The sequence below is a fragment of the Danio rerio genome, chromosome 15 (genome assembly GCF_049306965.1).
Source record: "Danio rerio strain Tuebingen ecotype United States chromosome 15, GRCz12tu, whole genome shotgun sequence".
NCBI lineage: Eukaryota > Metazoa > Chordata > Actinopteri > Cypriniformes > Danionidae > Danio > Danio rerio.
Genome location: NC_133190.1, coordinates 8693324 through 8716236, shown reverse-complemented (window position 1 = coordinate 8716236; position 22913 = coordinate 8693324). Strand labels below are relative to the sequence as shown.

General features: G+C 36.3%; 1 protein-coding gene across 3 annotated transcripts in view; it reads left to right on the top strand.

The window, feature by feature from the left end:
• The window catches only part of gbe1b (glucan (1,4-alpha-), branching enzyme 1b), a 252713-nt gene that overhangs the window by 13006 nt on the left and 216794 nt on the right, over nt 1–22913 (top strand). The window lies entirely within an intron of this gene.

The window sequence follows — 22913 nt, the reverse complement described above, 5'->3', positions numbered from 1 at the left end:
TGTGTGGCTCCTATGTGTGTGCGCAAGTGTGTGAGAGAAAAGGGCTTGTATATACACTTTTCTTTTGTTTACAATTTTGATTAACTTGAACTGAAACAAATGGAGCCATGCAATATCAAACAATTAATGTTTTCCCCTCAAATTCCACGTTTTATGTATTTTTTTAATATACTTTTTTGGATTTAATAAGATTTTTTTTATTGAAAATCCCACCAACTGACCAATCAATCAATCAATCAATCCAACAAACAAGGCATTAATCAATTAATTCAACAACCCATCCATCCGTCCGTTTGTTCGTCCAGCAACAAATTAGTCCATCCATGCACCCACTCATCTACTAATATACCAATCCACCAATCCATCCACCAATGCATCTATCCATTCGTCCATCCACCCATCCACTAGTGCTGTAACTGATCACAAATCTCACGGGTCGGATCATAATATAGTTTTTAAAAAAATGTATTTTGCTTTCCATTTATTACAAAAACAGTCCTGCAAGAAACTTTTGGCTTTAACAGAACTTAGAACCTGTAATTTTATTATAAAAATAGAGAAGAAATAATCACCTGAATGAAATAAATAGTAAAATGTTCAGTACTTTGAAAAATTCACTGTTACTACTACTGTTGCTGATAACACTAAATGCAGAAATCTAACATTATAAGTTTTACAACCCAAATTTATTTTATTATCATTTTCAATGAATGATTTAGGTTTTACACTAATAAAACTTCATGTTTCATTGCTAGATGTATCAAATTATTCAGTGGCTTAAATTTGAGGCTGGTTGTTAGTTAAATGTAATTGCTGCCTACAGCTTTCACTTTTGAGTCAAGTTTAATGTATATGACGGTGATTTTAATCTTTACCACAAACATCAGTGCAGGTTTTGTCTAAACTATGAACTGTCATCCCAGTGCGTCTGTGTTATTTGACTGTTATGTAACTTCATACAGTAGGTGAGAGTTCAAAGTGGCTATTACCGCCGGAGCATATACCGCCGCCGTTTGAAACAGCTGCCGCTCTGTTTTTAGTGTATGACCGCAGTTTGTAAATAAGCCGCCAGGGGGCACAAAGGGACTGGATGCGAACGGACAGAATTAGCCTATACAGCAGCTTTAAATATGCTACTGTGTTTGTAAATGAGATTAAACAATTAAGTTTAAGCATTATAATCAAGTCAAAGCATTATAATTCCTTCATTAATCATTTAAAATTTGTTAACACGCTTTATTGTAAACTTTTTAAGTGCAAAGAGGATTAGCTTTGGAAAATAGAATTGAAGAAATAAAAGCCAACGAAAATGAAAGCACAAACATTCAGTAACTAACTCAAAAGACTAAAGAAAAAATCTTTTAAGATTAATAAACATTTGCAAATCATCATTTATTATTTATGTTGTGTGGTTGTTGAGATCCCGATCTTTTAATGATTAATCGTTCAGCTTACACTGAATGCATTGATGTAGGCTTAACACGTAGTGACTGAAAACATCTTTAATGAAGCACACCACATTCTAAATAACCCACCGCAACTTCTTCCATAATTATTATATTTTACAGGAACGTCTAAATGCTTTCATACATGTGATTTGAATGACATGAGAGTCGATCTCTCTACAGTCTTTTCAAATTTAGGATTTATTTACAAGTAAAAAAAAAGTAGTAATCCGCTGGACATGTAGGTTGTGATCCGTAAGAATCATGGATTAACCCTGATCCATTATACCCCAATGCATCCATTTACCCACACATCCACCAATGCATTCATCCCCCCATCCATCAACGCTTCCATGCACCCACCTATCCCCCAATGCATTCATGCAGCCATCCACCCACCAATGCATCCATATACCCACCCATTCCTCCAATTCATTCATGCATCCATCCACCAATGCATCCATCCATCTATCCACACATGCATGCATCCATCCATCCACCCATGCATCTATGCATCCATCCGCCAATGCATTCATTCACCCACCCATCCATCTATGTATCCATTAACCTATCCATTAATCTATCAATCAAATTAATTAACTTGTCAGTAAATAAATTCAACCCCTGGTGAAAGGATAATTTATTTACTAAAATAAAATATTTCATATTTCTTTGTGCAAAATGCAATATGTATAGGAAGTAAAACAACAGGTTATATTTTATTTTGACCCTTTACATACCCTTTTTTTAGCATTTTTTTTATTACTCTATTATTATTATTGTTTATTTATTATTGTTTAGTTTTCCCTGCCTTCGCGTGGGTTTCCTCCAGGTGCTCCGGTTTCCCCACAATCCAAAGACATGCCGTACAGGTAAATTGGGTAGGCTAAATTGTCCGTAGTGAATGAGTGTGTGTGGATGTTTCCCAGAGATGGGTTGTGACTGGAAGGGCATTTTCTGCGTAAAAACTTGCTGGAAAGTTGGTGGTTCATTCCGCTGTGGCGACCCCGGATTAATAAAGGGACTAACATTAAAAAATGAAATGTATTATTGCTTAGTGTTTATCTTTGTTTTTTATGTTTTCATGATTTTTTTAAAGAAGTCTAGAACAATCAAACAAGCCTTTCTATGACACAATATTCGATTTTTGTCTTCATATTTTATTAGTATACAATATTGTATAAATTGCCAAAATCAGTGCTTTGAATTCACTGCAGATTCAGCCTATAATAAAGCAAATAAACCTTTTGCTCACATAATAAATTTTTATAGTTTCGAGTTAGAAAAACACACAGAATTTGCCGGTAAAAATCTGAATCTATTTGGCCATGGAAAACCTGATCAGCGCATCACCATTTAGAATTACAGTCAAACTATTCCTCTGTTCTTTTCTTGTGCATTTTGTCCCATTTCATAATTTCTCAGAAAAAAAAATACTTTTCATGTAACCTCAAACTTTCTTTTGACACAGTTTCACCAAAGACTGCTGGGAAAAGCCAGCTTTCTGTTCTCCAGACTGTGTCTCATTGCATTCTCTCAGCTGATTCTGAAAGAGCATGAAATGCAGTCTGATTCCGTCTCCATCTGGGACTGATATCTCCCAGCGGTCTCTCTCTCTCTTTCTCTCTGACAGTTACTCAGTCGACTGTACATTTTGGAGAACAAGCCGTTGAAATAAGTGAACAAGCGGTGGGGACGATGGGAAGGTCAATGGGTCCAGCATGATATTGACACAATGCAGCGGTTACCAGAAATGATCCTGGTTCCGTTTCAAATCTAGGAACTCTGGGAAATCGGCCTAGAAGTTAGTTAAGTTCCAGATTGCTGGAACATGGGGCTCATGTCAGTAAACTCCACTTTCTAAACAAGTGATGCTTTAAAGAAGCCACTTAAGCTTGTTGTCTGACATTGGGTTCTCTGTAATTAATTAATCAGCATATCATGTACTTATTTTGATTAAAAATAAACATGCTAAGCTGTTCTATATGTTAAGTGTTGCTATTTAAAACAATTGCTGGCACTCGTCGAATGATTAGGTGGACATAGTTTGGCTCCTTTTACTGGGAAGTTAATTTATTTGTTAAAGTTTTCCACCAAAGGCATTATATTATTATTACTACTGTATTATTGTTACTGAAGGTGGCTCAGTGGTTAGTACTGTCGCCTCACAGCAAGAAGGTTGCTGGTTTGAGTGCCTGCTGAACCAGATGTCATTTCTGTGTGCAGTTTGCATGTTTTCCCACTGTTGGCGGGGGTTTCCTCTGGGTGCTCCGGTTTGCCCCACCACCCAACGACATGTGATATACAGTTGAAGTCAGAATTTATAGCCCCCTTTGAATTTTTTTTTTTTCTCTCTTTTTTTTTTTTTTATATATTTCCCAAATTATGTTTAACAGAGCAAGGAATTTTTCACAGTGTGTCTGATAATATTTTTTTGTCTGGAGAAAGTCTTACTTGTTTTATTTCGACTCAAATAAAAGCAGTCATTATTTTTTTAAAAGGCATTTTCAGGTCAAAATGATTAGCCCCTTTAAGCTATTTTTTTTTCAATAGTCTACAGAACAAACCATCGTTATACAATAACTTGCCTAAATACCCTAACCTGTCTATGGTTAACCTAATTAACCTAGTTAGTTAAGCCTTTGAATGTCACTTTAAGCTGTATAGAAGTGTCTTGAAAAATATTTAGTCAAATATTATTTACTGTCATCATGGCAAAAATAAAATAAATCAGTTAATAGAAATGAGTTATTAAAACTACTATGTTAGAAATGTGTTGAATAAATCTTCTCTTCGTTAAACAGAAATTGGGGAAAAAATAAACAGGAGGTTTCATAATTCAGGGGGGCTAATAATTCTGACTTCAATTGTAATTGGATGAATAATTGAATGAACTAAAATGGCCATAGTTTATGAGTGTGAATGTGAGAGTGTATGGGTGCTTCCCCGTAATGGTTTGTAACTGGAAGGTCATCTGCTGCATAAAACGTGCTGGAATAATTGGCTGTTCATTCCGTTGTGGTAACCCCTGATAAATAAGGGCTAAGCTGAAGGAGAATAAATGGATGAATAAATGCTACTGAAAATGACCATGCAAATGAACATTTGCATAAACTTTTTGTTATTTGAAAGATAACTGCTGTGATTCACTGATGGATTAAAATATACTTTGGATTTAGCTGTTTTTAGCTGAAATTTTCCAGTAGATTTTTTTTGCAGTTTATTTTTTTCAGTTTTTTTCCTTTTCTTGCTTTAATAATACAAATAATATATATATATATATATGTGTGTGTGTGTGTGTGTGTGTGTGTGTGTGTGTGTGTGTGTGTGTGTGTGTGTGTGTGTGTGTGTGTGTGTGTGTGTGTGTGTGTGTGTGTGTGTGTGTGTATGTATGTATGTATGTATGTATGTATGTATATAAATATATATAAATATATATATATATATATATAAATATATATATATATATATATATATATATATATATATATATATATATATATATATATATATATATATATATATATATATATATATATATATATATATTAGTTTGTGAATCTTGTTTTGCTCTCAGACAATTTAATGTTAATAAATAATAAATTAGTCCATTAGCACAAATCTTAAAGCCAGTTTATACTTCAGCATCCACACAAATAGTCTGGCGGTGCCTTCGCATAATCTTATAGCCTTCGCTTGACCCTGATACGGACCCCGATTAAACATGTAACTACATGTCATGACAACTCTAAGTACAAGACTTGTGATTGGTCTGCTTGGTAGTGATGATAAGTGTGGGTGGGCCTATTTATCAATGTTTTTACAATTTGGTTCAGTTATTCATTTTCTTTTCGGTTTAGTCCATTTATTAATCTGGGGTCGCCACAGCGGAATAAACCGCAAACTAATCCAGCACATGTTTTACGCAGCAAATGCCCTTCAAGCCACAACCCATCACTGGAAAACACCTATACATTACGGACAATTAGCTTAGCCAATTCACATGTAGCACATTTCTTTGGACTGTGGGGGGAAATCTGAGCATGTGGAGGAAACGTGTGCGTGTATCCATTTATCCATACATCTATCTACACATATATCTATCTCACACACACACACACATATATATTTATATAGTATGATTTATTTATTTTTTTGTTATAGTGCATGTGTTCATTGACTTGCAAATAACTGCAATTTTGGGTTTCATTTAGAGGTCTGCATGGGACAGTTTTTAAAAAAAAAATCCCATACCCTCTCGCTCCTGCAAGATTTCATTCCGCACCCGACTGCTCCTGCTGCATATTCAGTCTTTGTTCACACGCTGCCCGCTTAGAATAATTTTCCACCCAACTGTTCCCACTAAATTTAGATCTGGTTTCCAAAATTTCACATTTAAATTGGGTACTACCAAAAGAGAGAGAGAACTGTAGATTGATAAAACTGTAGATTGTAGGTTAAATGTCGGTTTTGTTTGCCTATTTGTGATGAGACTCGAGTGCCGCCTTAACTTTAAAAACGCCTTAAAAACCAGACTGCTAAAAGGTAAAATTTGAGGTATTGTCACATCGAGCAAAAGGTCATTTTTTTCCATTTGCATCTTTGACACATAAAAAAGACTCCTATACATCAGACTTGCCTGATTGTGGTTTTCCTAACAGTTAACTGATGGTTTTCTAATTTAAGCTGAATGTCCTTCAAGGACATTGCATCTTCACTTTGCTCTTCCATGGTAAAGCCCGTTCTAAGGACAATTATGCATATGATGCGCGCACACTGCAAATTAAATACTTGTACAGAAAGCACTGATCAAATGAACTTAAATGATTAAAAACGGCAACAAACATTTATTTAGGCCGAACTACAAAACCAAATATAAAACAATTTTAGTATCAGTTTTGCTTAAGTTGCACGCTAGTGTTTCAGGAGGGAAAAATAAAATATTAGAATAGAATATTTAGGGGAGTTGTAGTCCATAGCGAAGTTTATTATGCGTAGTGTAGTTCGACACGCATGCTGGATTATGTGAGCTCGCTGTGTGCTGTGCAGCTCAAGCAGAGGAAGAAAGTTTTATTCAGCTTTGTTTTATGTTCACTCGAGTTATTCCTACCGGGAGCTGTTTGCACTGTGAACCTGACAACACAAAAATAAATTTTAAAAAAAGGGCATGCTTTAATTACTTTTGTCCGTCTCATCCTCTGCACGAGCATGAATTAACGAGCTGTTATTCTGCCACTGGACATCACTGAAGCGGAGAAAGTAACACTAGTTTGATCATGTTTAAATATCATTCTACATTGTATAAATATTATTATAACTAGGCCTACAGCAACCTGACAACCTAAAACCAAATGACATGATATCACAGGCGATTGTCTTCTGACTGTAGACACTTCTCATAGAACTTGAGAAGCATACTGTTCTATTTGATCTATAAAATTTGTAAAATAAACATTTGAAGGTTAAAGAAACAGCTTACTTACAGCTTAAGTTACTGTTTGATGCTGTGTTTTATTGTAAAAATGTATTCCAGTGCCGCAAGAAATCTGGTCCGGTCCTGCTGCACCCGCGGTACAGCCATGGGATTGCAGACCTCTAGTTGCATTCCTAATCTTGCCCAATATTATTCTTTTGCCTAGCCTTTTGCCTTCGAACTTTTGTTTGCCATGCCAGCAGGGCATTGCCAACATTACTGCAAGCACTGGATGAGTTAAGTGTGGTGCCATTTTAATTTTCAAAACATTAAAAAGTGTCATGATTGATTGGCAAGTCAGCACTATTAGTCTCCCTCAGCGTTAATGCAAGATCTTTAACAATGCGACAAACAACAAACCTAAAGGACAGCAAGAAAAAAAACTCCCAGCATGTGCTCAGCTTTAGAAAAGATGTCTATAGTCTAGTAATTTGCGCTCATTATTACTAATAAGCAGGTTTGCTGAAGTTCTGATTTCACTGACGTTCAACTTTCGGTAATGACCATGTTGGAAATCAGCTTCCTATGAAGTCACCTTGACTCTCTGATTGAGATGCAGTTTCTGATCTCTCCTCTAGACTCTAATCATCTGGGACACGAGCCTGCGGACATGCGGAGAATATCACTGCCTTATGGTGCGGCAGTAGGCCAACCCTCCCTCCGCTCCTCAAACACTGATTTCTTGTAATGGCGGTGACTCTCATAATCACAGAGCAGCTGAAGTTTGATAGTGGGCATGGGTTGGGAGGGGGGTTCGGATTAATTTCCTTGCAAATGGCTATCAGGTGTTTGCTTTGTGTTAACTTTTGGGTGTCCTGGGAATGCTACTATGCTGTTGCCGTACTGAATAGGAATAGCAATTCAGGATATAATGCTTTTTAACAACACTTTTCAGGGGTCATTGTAAGTTGTTGCTCCCATTCACTCAGCTCAGGTCAGTGTCATGCACAATTCGATTGCCTTGTTGAATTCAATCCCTCATGAGCCTCAGGTAGTAGCTTTTTGTAATACCTGTTTAGAAAAGTAACATTGTTGGTCTATTAACATTAGGTACAAACAGTTTTGTGAAAGACTTCAAATCCTGATTCCTCAGTAACTGTTATGGTAGTAAAATGCTATACGTTTATATAATGTCACTTTATATAAACAAGTCACTTTTTTATATACAAATTTTAAATGTAGTCAAAAGTAGCATCATATTTATGCATATTCTTTTCTCTTCATAATCTAATCTGCAAACATGAAATCTAAAATAAATTAGCAGGCTAATACTTTAGGGGTAATTAAATTAATTGTTTAATATGAGTATTTGTCTTGAAGGCTAATCAGTGAATGCTGCAATAGCAGAATATTTGGCTATTAATAGGGGCTAATTGGCTAGTAGTTTGTTGCACTAATACGCCAAGCTGTTTGATATATTAGTAAAGCTGCAGTCACACTGGACTTTTCTCCCCATAGACTTCCATTCATGCGCTCACAAATGCGTCAGACTGGAAACGCAAGCTCGTGCGACAAGTTTCGCAGTTTGCTGCATTGCAAAGTTCAAGCTTGGTACCTGTGAAATCGCATCGTGACTGCTGAGACCAATCGAGGATCAAAACAGGACCTTACTGGACAGAAATTTAAAACATGGACCAATCACTCGCTTTCTTAATGTCTACTCAACTTGTTCATGCCTGCCTGTTTTTGGAGCGCAATACAACAGGATTTCGCATGCTCAAACTTTAGTGTGACCGCAGCATAATACAGTTTTTGATTTGCAGTTAGCCTTATGTTACACTAATATGCTAAATGGTTTGAGGGATGCTAATATAACAAGTCAAATAACTAATCGGGTATTGGTGTTCTATACTGATTAGCTAAATTGTTTGCAGTATGTTAACAAATTAGGGCATTTGGATAACAATATAATAAGCTAATTATATACCCTGCTGAAAAAAAAAAAAACAGCACATGCTGGTAAGGTATGTTTTGATGCTGGTATACTGATCTTGCTGGTTTCAATGCTGGTTTTGCTGGTTCCAATGCTGGTCTAAGTGCTGATCCTGACCGGCATTGAGACCAGCAAGACAATACTTGAGTGGTTAATACAAATTAGTTGATTGATATAAGTATTTGGCTAGCTATAGATAGGAGGATAAATGAATGCTACAATAATAGGTTAAAATTGTTTGTTAGATACCTAGTAGCATTTGTTTTAGCTTTTTTTGTTGCAATAATTAGCTAAATTGTTTGGCATCTGCTAACACTGTATTTGATTTGCAATTAGCCATATGTACCACTGATAGGCTAAATGGTTTGAGGGTTGCTAATATAATATTTCAATATCAAATAACAAGACCAAGCAGGTAGTGGTATGCCATACTATTTAGCTAAATTGTTTGCAGTTTGCTACCCTGCTTAAAAAAAAAAAAAAAAAAAACAGCCTAGGCTGGTTGGCTGACTTTAGCTGGTCAACCAGCCTGGTTTTAGAGGAGTATTGGCAATTTCCAGGCGGGTTTCCAACCATTTCCAGCCTAGTCTTAGCTGGTCAGGCTGGAAAATCACCAGCTAAAACCAGCTTGCCCAGTCTGGTTTAAGCTGGACATAGCTGGTTTTGGCTGGGCTCCTAGGTCAAGCTGGTTTTAGCTGGTCATCAAGACCAGGCTGGGAATGGCTGGAAACAAGTCTGCAATGGCCTTGACTTTTTTTTTTATTTTATTTTATTTTATTTTTTTTTTAAGCAGGGTAGTAATAATAAATATGATATCACTGCTACTAGAGTGCTACCATAATGGGTTAAACTGTGATAGTCTTAACAAAGCAGGGTATTTGGTAGCCAATTGATAGTATGCTAATAGGCTAGGTTGTTTGTGATTTTCTAACATAGCATTGTATTAGGCCAGCAATTGATCCGAGGTTGATGAAGTGCTGGTAAGCTACAGTATGCCATTTGGCTAAAAATATTTAAGATGCTAATAGTTCAACTTTTTTGCAATATAATAACATAACAGGGTAATTATTAGCAAGGGGCTGGAGGCTAATCAGCTAGTGGTATGTTACCTTAATCACAATCAGAAAGAACCCTATTGCCAGGTATGTTCACAAATACAAGGAATTTGTTTTCATGATAGAAGCTTCTACAGTGCAACAGAATTACAGAGACAGGACAAAAAAAAAAAAAGACAGATAATAAATATATTTTAAAAATAGAAGTAAGTAGTGAATGCAAATTGACAAGTGAATGTGCAGGTATATTACTATATACAACATTCCATGAGCAGCTGTTATGTGCAAATTGGCATTTAAATATGTTGTTAAATAATATGTATATAAAAAGTTAATAAGCTAATTGTTCATGATCTGCAATTATAGCAATGTATTTAGCAATAGCAAAGATGGCAGGCTAATTCAAATGTTGCATTTTACCATTTTATAGCTTAATGTATGCTAACATATTATGTATAATTTAAAAGGCACATGGAACACATTACTTTCAATTATCAATCGATTTTAAATAGAGTTTTTAACCTGTGCAAAACATAGTAGGAAGTAGGATTATAAGGATGTACCGCTATTGTAACATTTTGTTAACATTTACCTCAACACAATGTGCACATTCTTTTCCCAGTATTGCCTACAGCTTATTCTAGAACATTATGCTGCATTTTAGTGTCGTATCATTCATTCGCATTCATAACTGTAGCAGACAAGGATGAAGGATGGATTAGTAGGCCAGTAACCTTTCAAAAGATGACACCGTTACGCTTCTGTCCATCTGCACATTGATTTATGTTAATTTCTTTTAATGTTTGAAAAGAAGAAATCTGTCTCCTCGCTCCAGAAATATGAGCTTGACACTGAGCGAATAGCAGCACATTTGCATTCATATCATCATATTCCTGTGCATAAGAGAAACTTTGAAAAGGCTTAAAACCTTAGAACCAAATGCCAAAGGTTAAACGGCCTCGCTGTGATCTCAAATGACAATGAATTCATTCAGGAAGTGCCAGGTTTGACAACATGACATCATGTGAAGGTATATATTTTTTTGTATTATTATTATTTTTAGTTCAGGCATTAGATATGATAAACAAAAAATGAGCAATTACACCATTTACTCATCTTAATTGATTATAACTTGGAATTTTATACAAATAACATTTTAAAAAGTCACTTATGCTTATTATTATATAGCAGTGATTATAAAGAGGATAATAAGCCAGCAGCGAAATTGGACCCCTCTGACCATACACAATAGCTATGTTTCCATCCAAAAATGTGAATGAGTTTTTTTGCGCAAAACTGGATTATCGCATTAAAGACATGCGAATAAAGCAGCATTTCCATTCAACGAGCCAAGGAGAACAAAATCGTCACTTCCTGATTAAATGGCGCTAAATATCAACAGTAACAGTAAATGGTATTTGCTGCGATAGGAGAAGCTGCGTCAATCTGTTCTTCATCTAATAATTGCATAGGGATTTCTTAATAATTTATAGCACTTACTGACCAATCAAAAGAGCCTTCAAGTTTTTTTTTTTTTACTTTTTTATTTAAGATTTTTCTATATATTTATTTTACAGAACAACCCCTTCCCCAACAATTTTACCCCTTGCACACGAGGGGATACCTAAAAAAATAAATAAAAAATTTATAAATAATGAAATTATAATAATAATAAAAATAAAGAAAGAAAGAAAGAAAAAAAATAAATAATAATAAAAAATTTAAATAAAAGGTATTGCCATCATAATTACTTTACAGGGGATGCATTTTAACATCAAGTTACATTGTATTGCATAGTAGTTACATCAAATAACAGTCATGTTAAGGTGAGGTTAAGCAATCTCTAAATATCCAAATATGTCTTAATACTTTTCCACCTCTTTAGAAAAATATCAGTTTTCATTTGTAGACATGCAGTAAGTTTTTCCATTATATAGACCTGTTTAAGTCTCTGAATCTACTGAGCCACTTTTGGAGAACTTTCTTCCATCTAATGTACTGTTATATATATATATATATATATATATATATATATATATATATATATATATATATATATATATATATATATATATATATATATATTTATATATATATATATTTATATTTATATTTATATATATATATATATATATATATATATATATATTTTTTTTTTTTTTTTGCAACCATTATTAATATCCTAAGGACAAATCTTGCTTCCTTATCAAACATCTCTTTGGGCAGTGCACCCAGTAAACACACAACCGGATCGAGGGGTATCTCCCTATCTAATATATTATCTATTTCTTTTTTAACATTTTTCCAAACTCTTGAATCGTAGGACAGTCCCAAAAAATGAGGGTATGATCTCCAATTTTACCACATTTTCTCCAAAGCCCTCAAGTTTTAAATAAAATGTTTTTTTTTTTTTTATATATAAATTTTACATTTACCAGGAGAAAACTATCCATGCGCATAGTAATGCATTATCACACCTGTCCCTAACAAGCTGCCTCAAGCAAGCACCGCTAAATATGTAGTTTACTGCATCCCTGGGGTAAAATCTACCGTGAGCAAACCTGGGGTCCATTCAGCCACCCAGAGCACATTTAAACCACATCAAAATTCATGGAAAAGAATTCAGAAAATCATAAAGCGTCAGCAGACGTTTGTTTTGGAGATGTCTGGGACGTAAATGGACAAGCCCACAGGGTTCTGCTTGACCATGCCAGACTTGTCAGCTCTTCAGATGCAACGCTCGCATTTAAAATGCAGACAGATTTTGGCAATTGAAAGTGAAACAGCCTGCCCTCTTCATCCTCGGGCATCGTGCAAGAGCTCTGGCCTCTTCTTCAACCCATCAACATCTACACAAGTGCACCTTAAGGGGCGTTCAGGTTGATGAGGCTCTTTGCTGTTGCTTTCAGAGGCGTTTTATGCATGCAGTAATGCCATACCATATCAGAATACAACCTGTTATTACTCTTATTAAAGTTTTATGCAACTCGGGCTCATTGAAAATGTGTGCTTCAGCCTACATTTTTGTGAAATTGCAAACACATACTTAATTTCTTTTCACTCTAATGATGATTAATGGATTATTTTGTGCACTCTTCACACAAAGACACCAAATAAATGCCACAAATCAACTTAACAATGTTTATGATTTGTAATATCATTTCCCTCACCGATCTTTCTCCATATGGACAACTTTTCTTGTGTGACAAGCTTGTTTGGTATCTCACTTTGTACAGTATTGTACTTGTAAGGCAGAGCACTCAGGTTGAGTTTAGTAAAGGGCGGTTTTACAAAAGAGATAAAAGCAATGGTAAAACTGTTGTCACAATGCACTGCGCTCTTTTGTTTGCTTTTGATAACACTATTGGTTGGGATTAGGGAAAGGTTGTGTATTTAAAATGTAAAAGAAGAAAAGTAGGGTGTGTATTTAAAACGTAAAACAAAAGTAATTCAGCAAAAATGTAACCAGCACCCTCTAGTGGATTTGTCATCTGAAACTTGCAACAACACAAACCTGAAGCAATGTAGTTTTTTTCCACTTCACAAAAATGTTGGCTTCTAATGAGCCTGGACTGCTTTTATTACATTTGATAACAGTGATTTATTATATCTGCACTTTAATAAGTCTGTTTTTAAGGTTGAAGAATGACCTAAATATTTGTTTGCTGATTGACAATGACATTGAATATACCTTACTTGAAGTTAGTGTATTGCTGGTTATAGGTGTACTGTATGTACACTGTGTGATTTTTGCCATTGTATGAGCTTGAATGTATTTATTTACCATCGTTTTACCTGCTAGCTCTCTGCCACTCTCACATGGTCGCCCCCTGAATCTAACCAGGGCTGTGCTCGGTCAGTACCTGGATGGGGAGACTACATGGTAAAGCTAGGCTACTGCCGCATGTGGTGTTTATGAGACCAGCATGGGGAAATCAAACTGTGGTCTGTGTGGTTCCTAATGCCCCAGGATATTGATGGGGACTCTTTACTGCTCAGTGGGCCCGTCTTTCAGATGAGCTGTTAAACTGAGGTCCTGACTCTCTGTGGTCATTAAAAATCCTAGGATGTCAGAAAAAGTGTAGGGGTTTAAGCCCGGCATCCTGGCTAAAACTTCCCTCTGGCATCTGTCCATCATGGCCTCCTAACCATCCCCATATCATAACTGGCTTCTCCTCTCCACCAATCAGCTAGTGCAGGGGTCAGGAACCTTTTTTTTTGGGCAAAGAGCCATTTCTGAGTTATTTTTTTATTTTTATTTTTTGGCAAATGTATTTTTTAGAGAGCCATAAGCATCACATGTCGAGCAAGTCCATGTATTAAGAAAGGCTAATTTATAGAATTGTTTTCTTTTCGCCACCTGCAGTCATAAATGTGATTTGAATTTACGTGCGCAAGGTTAACATAGAAATGGAAGTTGCATAACCTTTATTGGTATCCGATTCAAGTTAATCCACAGTAGAGGTCTGCATTCCCGCGGCTGTCCTGCGGTCGCCGCAGGACCCGACCAGATTTCTGCGGCGCGGGAATAAATTTCCGAATAAATCGCGGGAACGGTCGGTAACGGGTTTAATTTGGGACGGGAGCGGGCTGTCCAGCAATATTGCGGATATTGCTATGCGAATGAGAGAGAGAGAGAGAGAGAGAGAGAGAGAGAGAGAGAGAGAGCGAGCTTTGCCTGTGTGTGTGCTTGGTGCTTGTGTGTGTGTATGTTAGTGCGCGCGCGCGCGAATGTGAGAGAGAGAGAGAGAGCTTTCCCAGATAGCAAAATACACTCGGGCCAGTTCCGGCTAGATTCTCGCCTGCCAGAGACTTACCACTCAGCCCGGCTCCGGCTGCCGGACTCCGGATGCTTGTGGACTCACTGCCCGATTCCGACCCGAATCAATCGGGCCAGATGCGGCGGCCGTAAGCGAGCCAACGCTGACGCATCCGCGCCGGAATTGGCCCGAGAGTAATGTGCGCTGCGGCCCGGAGCTGGCGCGACTCAGTATATATATATCTTTATATAAAACCTTTTGGTATTACATTGGTACTTGATACATGGTATTACAAGCCTTTGAGTTGATATAACAGCAAACGCCTGTGTGTCTGCTTGGTGCTTGTGTGTGTGTTAGTGCTTGCGCGTATGAGAGAGAGAGAGATTTGTCTGTGTGTGTGTGCTTGGTGCTGTGTGTGTGTGTGTGTGTGTGTGTGTGTTTATACAGACAGCTTGGCTGTCTGGACTGTATAGCTGGGGGATTTTCGGTTTTGATCTCCCCCGCTCTTTAGCGGGATCGGGCGCGGCGGGCAGAAAACGGGGCGGGTCGGGCAGCGGGACAACAAATTCTTAATATAAGCGGGAGCGGTCGGGTTCGGGCTAAACCCTGGCGGGTGCGGGCGGGAGCGGGATTCAAAATTTAGTCCCGCGCAGATCCCTAATCCACAGCGCTGCACATGCGCATTGAAACGTCATTTTCATATTCTTATTCATTTTGCTGTAAAAATATACAATAAAAAGGTCATTTTAATTGTAGTTTCAATAGGAAAGTAATTTTAGTGACAGTTTATATTTTTTATTGAAGAGAGACAGCTGGAGAGCCACACATTTTTGGTCAAAGAGTCACATGTGGCTCCCGAGCTAGTGTGTGATGTGCAATATGGCTGCCGTCGTGTCATCCAGGTGGATGCTGCACACTGGTGGTGGATGAAGAGATTCCACCACTTAGTGCTAGAAAAGCGCTATATAAATGTAAGGAATTATTATTATTATTATTATTATTAATATTATTATTATTATTATCATAATAAGAAGTCACATGGAAATTGTAGATTGTGGCTTGTATAGTGTGAGAGGAATTTATGAGCTGAGGAGAGCGACTCATTTAAAAAAAAAATAGATCAAATAAATTCAGGCTTGGTGAGCTGAAAACCAATTAAAATACAATTATTCTATATTATGTTGGTGTGTTGTTTTTGGTGAGTTGAGGACACAATGTATACTGACGTGTGTATGACTGGAGGGCCATGACAGTATTGCTGGGCGGTGGCAACTCTTATTAATATAAATCAAGTTTTTAATACATGTAAAAATATCTAGTCATAATTTTATGTTATAGCATTATTGTGATGTTTAAGTGACGAGAAATAAATAATTATTTGTAATTTTTTGTTCACTATTCAATTAGTTTGAAACTAACCAGCAATACTAACCTTTACTTTTTTGCTAAATACATGTCAACAGGTCCAGTGCTCACTGCTGGTTTTGACTGCTTGTCTGAACTAAGGACCTGCACTAGCAGAACTCGATACAAGATTTGCGAAGTAATATAATACTTATCTCGATAAAAAAATAAGCTGTTTGGAATAAGCTGAATAAAATATATTTGTTTGATTTATTGGGCTTCGAGTTATATAAGATTTGGAACCACTGACCTAGGTATAACAATGTTGAGGTGATTTATGTGGACATGTCTTGTGTCCTCGTAATTCAGACTTGTTGAAAATTATTCTTAACCGGAATATTTACCTTAAAGATTAGCCACATATTTCCTGTGATGGTTAGGTTTAGCCATATAATACTTTTTTTTTCTTTTTAACAGTAAAATACTCTTATACCTATGAAGAGTCCTCATAAACCACCAAAACCAACGTGTGTATACGGCTGCTCATTTGCAGTAAGTTTATGGCATCAGCGTTTCTCCCGCTGCTGGAAACCAGCACCTCTCCCTGCAAACCATTGACTTCCAGTAGTTTTCGGCAGTGTGTGAATGCTGTAGGCGTTGGACAGACCGCTGAGAGCTTCGCTGTTTCAGATTTCGCATTTAATTCTTGTAGTAGTGGCATCCAGGAAGGGAGTCTGATAAGCAGCAGGTGGCAGAGGAACTTAAACACTATCGATTGTTTTGAAGAACGAGAATTAACCACAAGGTGTTTCTCAGTGTGCTCCGAGTACACTTGTGCTTCAAAAGCAGATGTTAAGTCACTTTTAATGTAGAGCTGTGGAGCAGAAGTGTTGCTTGTTTAAAAAATAAACAAGAGAAAAATCGAGAGCGTGTTTCTTTTCAGCAGTGAAGTGCTTTAAATGATGTTTAATAGAGCTGGCATTTGACTTTTGCTGTTGAGCACGTCAATCATTTTTAATATGGTTTTGTGCTAGGATGTGTGACTCATTGTGATCATTGTGAAAAAAGGACTTTCTGCTGAAGATACTGTACAGTAGTATACACACACCGGCCACTTGATCAGGTACATCTTACTAGTACTTGGTTGGACCCCCTTTTGCCTTTAGAACTTCCTTAATCCTTTGTGGCAGAAATTCCGCAAGATACTAGAAATATTCCTCTGAGATTTTTGTCCATATTGACATGATAGGATCATGAAGTTGCTGCAGATTTGTTGGCTGCTCATTCGTGGTGCAAATATCCCGTTCCACCATATCCCAAAAGTGCTCTATTGGATTGAGATCTTGTGACTGTGAGGGCCATTTTAGTACTGTCCCAACTCATTTACCTGTTTCAGAAACCAGTCTGAGATGATTCGCGCTTTAGTACACGGCGTGTTATCCTGCTGAAAGTAGCCATCAGAGGATGGGTACATTGTGGTCATAAATTTATGGACATGGTCAGCAACAATACTCAGGTAGACTCTGGCTTGACATTATGCTTAGTTTGTACTAATAGGCCCAAAGTATGCCATGAAAATATCCCCCACACCCCATTACACCACCACCAGCAGCCTGAACCGTTGATACAAGGTAGGATGTATCCATGCTTTCATGTTGTTGATGCCAATTTCTGACCCTACCATCCGATTGTCACAGCAGAAATTAAGACTCATCAGACTAGGCAACGTTTTTCCAATCTTCTATTGTCTAATTTTGGTAAACCTGTGTGAATTGTAGACTGAGTTACCTGTTCTTAGCAGACAGGAGTGACACCCGGTGTAGTCTTCTGCTGCTGTAGCCCATCCGCCCCAAGGTTAGATGTGTTGTGCAGTCAAAGCTGCTCTTCTGCATACCTTGGTTGTAACGATTGCTTATTTAAGTTGCCTTTCTATCAGCTGGAACCAGTCTGGCCATTCTCCTCTGACGGGTGGTATCAACAAGCTTGGCCTCCCCTTTTGTCCCCCTAAATTTGGACGTGTATTTTTGTGTCAAAACGCCATGAGAAGCGAGATCAGCCATCAATGGCAGACTGCGGAGATATGACTGAGACATCTCTTGAGTGGCCTGGGTGTTGCGTGCACTCGCTCTCTCTCCTTTGGCATGTTCTCGGTGTTGCGCGAACTCACTCTCTCCTTTTCCGCACACTTACTCTCTGTTAGTGACAGTGCTTCGCGTCTCAGTTTTCCGCATTCGTCAGAAGTTAACCCCCAAATTGAAACGGGTAATGAAAATATTCAACTTCAGTCATGCTCATGTTGTGAAACACTATCGAAATGTCCACTGCTGATTATATTAGACTTCTGTTTTCAATAGCGATTTGAAGCATTTAGTACAGGAAGTACTCGGCTCTACATGGGTATTATTATTAATCAGAAGTTGAGGGTAAATAGTTTTACGTTAGGAAATGCAGTCTTGAATTTACCAATTCGCCAAGTCCCGGAGAACAGATTGATGAAACACATTGATCAAATGTAATTTTCAGTCATGCTCATGTAAGTCATATTTAACTTTAGTTTTGCCTTCATTCATTTGTGTTTTTATTCGTGACATAAAGCACAAGTTTTCAACACATTATTTATTTACAACACGTTTATAAACATAATAGTCTAACTTGGTAATTTCTAATAACTACTTTTTGTCTTTGCTATATTGACAGTCACTGCATAATATTTTACTAGATATTTTCCCTTTAAGTATTCGATATTCTTTGATTCAGATTAAGGTGTATAACTGGTTTGTTGTGTAGACAATCAAAAATAAACAGTAAATGTTTCTTAAGAAGGCTAATAATACTGACCTTAAAATAGTTTTTTAAAACATTAAAATCTGCTTTTATTTAATACAAACTGTAAAAAATAAGACTTATGACTCCAGAAGTATTATTTTGGTTTCATAGAACATACTGTGAAAATCTCCTTGGTTTGTTAAAGATCACCTGGAAAACATTATTTTAAATTAATGGGAGGGCAAAACAATGACTTAAATTGCATCTGTTAAAGTTTATAGGTGCAAAAATGTGCCTTGATGTACTTAAATGTTATAAATGTGTTATCCTAGTACAATACAATCTGATGTGTTAAATAAATGAACATAGAAAAACGACATTAAAAAAAGACTTTGAATATTTGTTGAAGTAGTTTGTGAAGCATGTTTAGGTGTGCCCCCTAAAAGTACAAGTGGCCTCTGCCTGGCCCTCCCAGTCACTCTGGTCAAGAACCGCAACTGCAGTGTATTTTCTCTCTTTTTCAGACCATTCTATGTAAACGCTACAGATGGTTGTGCTTAAAAATCCCAGTAGACAATGCGCCTTAACACACCTCTTTTATAGACCTGCACATTAATGACAAATTTGACACAAATGGATTTGCTATTCAAACAGTGTGGTGCCAAACATGGAAATTAGGGTTGTGCTGGTCTGAAAATAGCAACAAATCACGCCATAGACATCTTGCGCGCTTAGTGGGTGTATGATAGAGCCCTAAGACTTATTTGCAGAAAGAATGGGACAAAATTACACCTGAAACACTTAATCACTTGGTGTCTTCAGTCCCTAAATGTCTTTGTAATGTTGCCATTCATTTATTCATTTTTAAATGTGTTGCAAGAACCAACATTGAAATACGTGCTTATTTTGAAAAAAATAAAACTATAAAAGTCACGAGGAACTAATGTTTGTTTATTGTCTGCAATGAAATACAAGTCAAGGTAAATTTAGAAAGCACTGCTATCTTTTTTTTTTATTTGTGTTTTGCATACTGATTGATATTCATACTGACCAACTTTTTACTGATATGGGGTTGTAATATGGTATGTATTATGCAAATTAAAGTGCATCAAACAAGGTATCCATTCTTTTTACTTTTTTACAAGAAACATTTATTTCAATGTAGGTTTATATCAAAATCATAGCTGACATTCACCGCCTTTTCATTTGCTTGCTTCCTGTCTTGCTCGCAAGATGAGTAACATGTGTTTTGTGTATTCAGTAGTATTCCTTCACATCGAAAGCAATGTAGAATAGATAATGATTAAATAAGAGACATGTCTGAAAAAAAACTGAAGAAAGTGGTAACAAGACACATTTGAATGCGTGTTAACACCAGGTGGAAACAGCAATACTTCTATGACCACTTGTCATTGAAACACTAAAAACGCAATTTAATTCCATTAAATATTCACTTTGTTCTAAAACAATACAAATCCAGCATATTCACATGCTAATTTATATTTGATCCTCAAACATCTGCTGCTACTGTTCCTTAATGTAAATATGCTGTAAATAAATAAGCTAGAAAAGTGAAGTGGGGGTAGTACGGAGCCTGTGGCACACCTTTGTTGATGGCCAGAAGGTGGGAGGTAAACTTGATCTGCCTTGTAGAAAATCGAGCAGCCGGCAGCACTTGGCTGGCTTTATGCCCGTGTTTAGTTTTTCTTACGAAGATGGGTGATATTGAAAACCGAAGGGAAGTCAAACAGCAGAACACATGCTAAGGTGTTTAGCGTCTTCGGGTGATATAATGCATAGTGTGTCAAAGGTGCCAGGTCAGTGGCATACATGAGTGGGAGGCTGTTTTCAGATGCACACTTCGAGATTTCAAAGGAGATCCTGCAGGCGGATGCGCTTCTTCTGCCAAAGGCCTTTCCAAATGGAGGCATATGTAATAGTATGAAATATTAACTTATTAAATAATTTAGTTTGAATGCCAGATAAATTGGTTAACAGCATTTCATATTTCGTACAGTTTGGTTTTTATGTGCATTGGGATGTGGTTGTTTTGTATTTTGCCCTCAGCATCTTTATAGTGAGATATATTTGCCATGTCTGATGCTCAGAGGCATTATGCTTGTAAAGATTTTATAAGATATACTTGCTTAAATGTGTATGATACAGTCCATGACTTTGGCTGTGCACATGCAGTAATTTTTTTTTATATTTTATATAATATAAATATATCATTTTTTTGCCATGATAATTGTACATTAAGGTTTTACTACACAATTTTCAAGAGACTAGTATTCAGTTTAAAGTGCAATTTAAAACCTTAACTTAGTGAATTAGTTTAAATAGGCAAGTTAGGGTTCTGCAAATAAACAAATACATTTTTAAATCCATACATTTCTGTATATATATTTTTAAATATGTTTGTACAGCGGGCGAGCTAAGTATTAAATATGCTTTTTTTTTTTCTTCTACAAAATAATATTTCTAAAAGAGCTGTTGACATGGAATTGAACCAGATTTGGGTAAAAACCCAAACAATACACTCATTAAAATAAAACAAAACAACAAAAAAATATTATTTTTTATTTTTAATAACAATGGAATGACAAGGAGAAAGTACTGAACTACTGAATTGTATTTAATACTTAAAAAAAAAAAGACTTTTTTGGGAGATGACAGCTTAAATACACCTCTTATATGGTGACACATGAATTTGCTCAGGTGTGAGTTTTTCCACAGACTTCAACAGAGTGAAAAAATCTTGATGGTTCTGTGGGTCTCATCTATCAAATCTGATCTTTATTTTAAATGCTCTATTGCAGGTGTGGCCGACCCTGTTCCTGGAGAGCCACCTTCCTGCAGATTTCAGATGCTACCCATATCAAACACACCTGAACCAATTAATTAGGACCTGAACACCACGTGATAATTACAGGCAGATGTGTTTGATATGGGTTGCAACTGAAATATGCAGGAAGGTGGCTCTCCAGGAACAGGGTTGGCCACCCCGTCTCTATTGGATTCAAGTCAGGTGATTGGCTGGGCCATTCTACAGCTTGATTTTCTTTCTCTGAAAACATTTAAAAGTTTCTTTGACTGTGTTTTGGATTGTTGTCTTGCGGAAATGTCCACTCTGGTTTCGTCTTCATCATTCTGCTAATGTAGATGTTGTACTAAAGCAGCTAATATTCATTCAGAGGGTTGCTGAAGAACTACTAATAGATTTCAGATGCCTTCCTACACATTCCTTTCTTCATGTGTTCAATACTTTTTTCTGTGTCATTTCGTTTTATTATGCATAACCTCATTTGTAAACTAATTAGATTTGTATTCTTTGCATAAGGATTTCTTTGGTTGCTACTAACATCCAGGAAAAGTCAAAAGCACCTTTGGAAATATGTTTTCTGAGAAAAAAATGATATGTTCAATACTTATTTTCCCTGCTGTATGTAGCACTATAATTGGTAAAAAAAAAAACAAAAAAAAAAACAAAAAAGAGTAGCAAAGAAAAAAAATGTAGCAAATGAGCAAAAAATCATTTCATTAAAATATTTCTACTTAGTGTAATATTTAAATCATTTTTTAAACTATAAATTGGGTTTTTTAAACAAGAAACTACATCAATGTCTTTTTTTATTTACATTTTGCATGTCTGTTTTCAAATAATTACTGAAATTATCACAATATTACACATTTGGTGGTTCATTAAGTCTATAAAATCTACAATTATAGCCTCCATGAATTTAAAAGAAACACAGGATTCTGGAAGAGCAGATTTATTTTACTGTCATTTTGCTAGATACAGAAAATCTGAGAAAAAAAAATAAAGGTGGAAAAAAGTAGTTAGTTTACTTTTATCATAAAGTGAGTACAATTTGAATAATTATAAAAAGTCAACTTGACAGTTCCAAGTTACAATTGGTTTACTAACATTATTTTTGTATTGTCAACTTGACTTGTTGCTTTTAAAAATGGGTTTACTTGCTTTAAGTTACTAATCACTGTGTGTGCACAGCTTTTTTACAGTGTCATCTAAAAGAAGGGTGTTCAGCTCTAACCCTGATCAAACACACCTGAACTGATTAATTAGGAACTAAACAGTACTCGATAATTACAGGCAGGTGTGTTTGATTTGTGTTG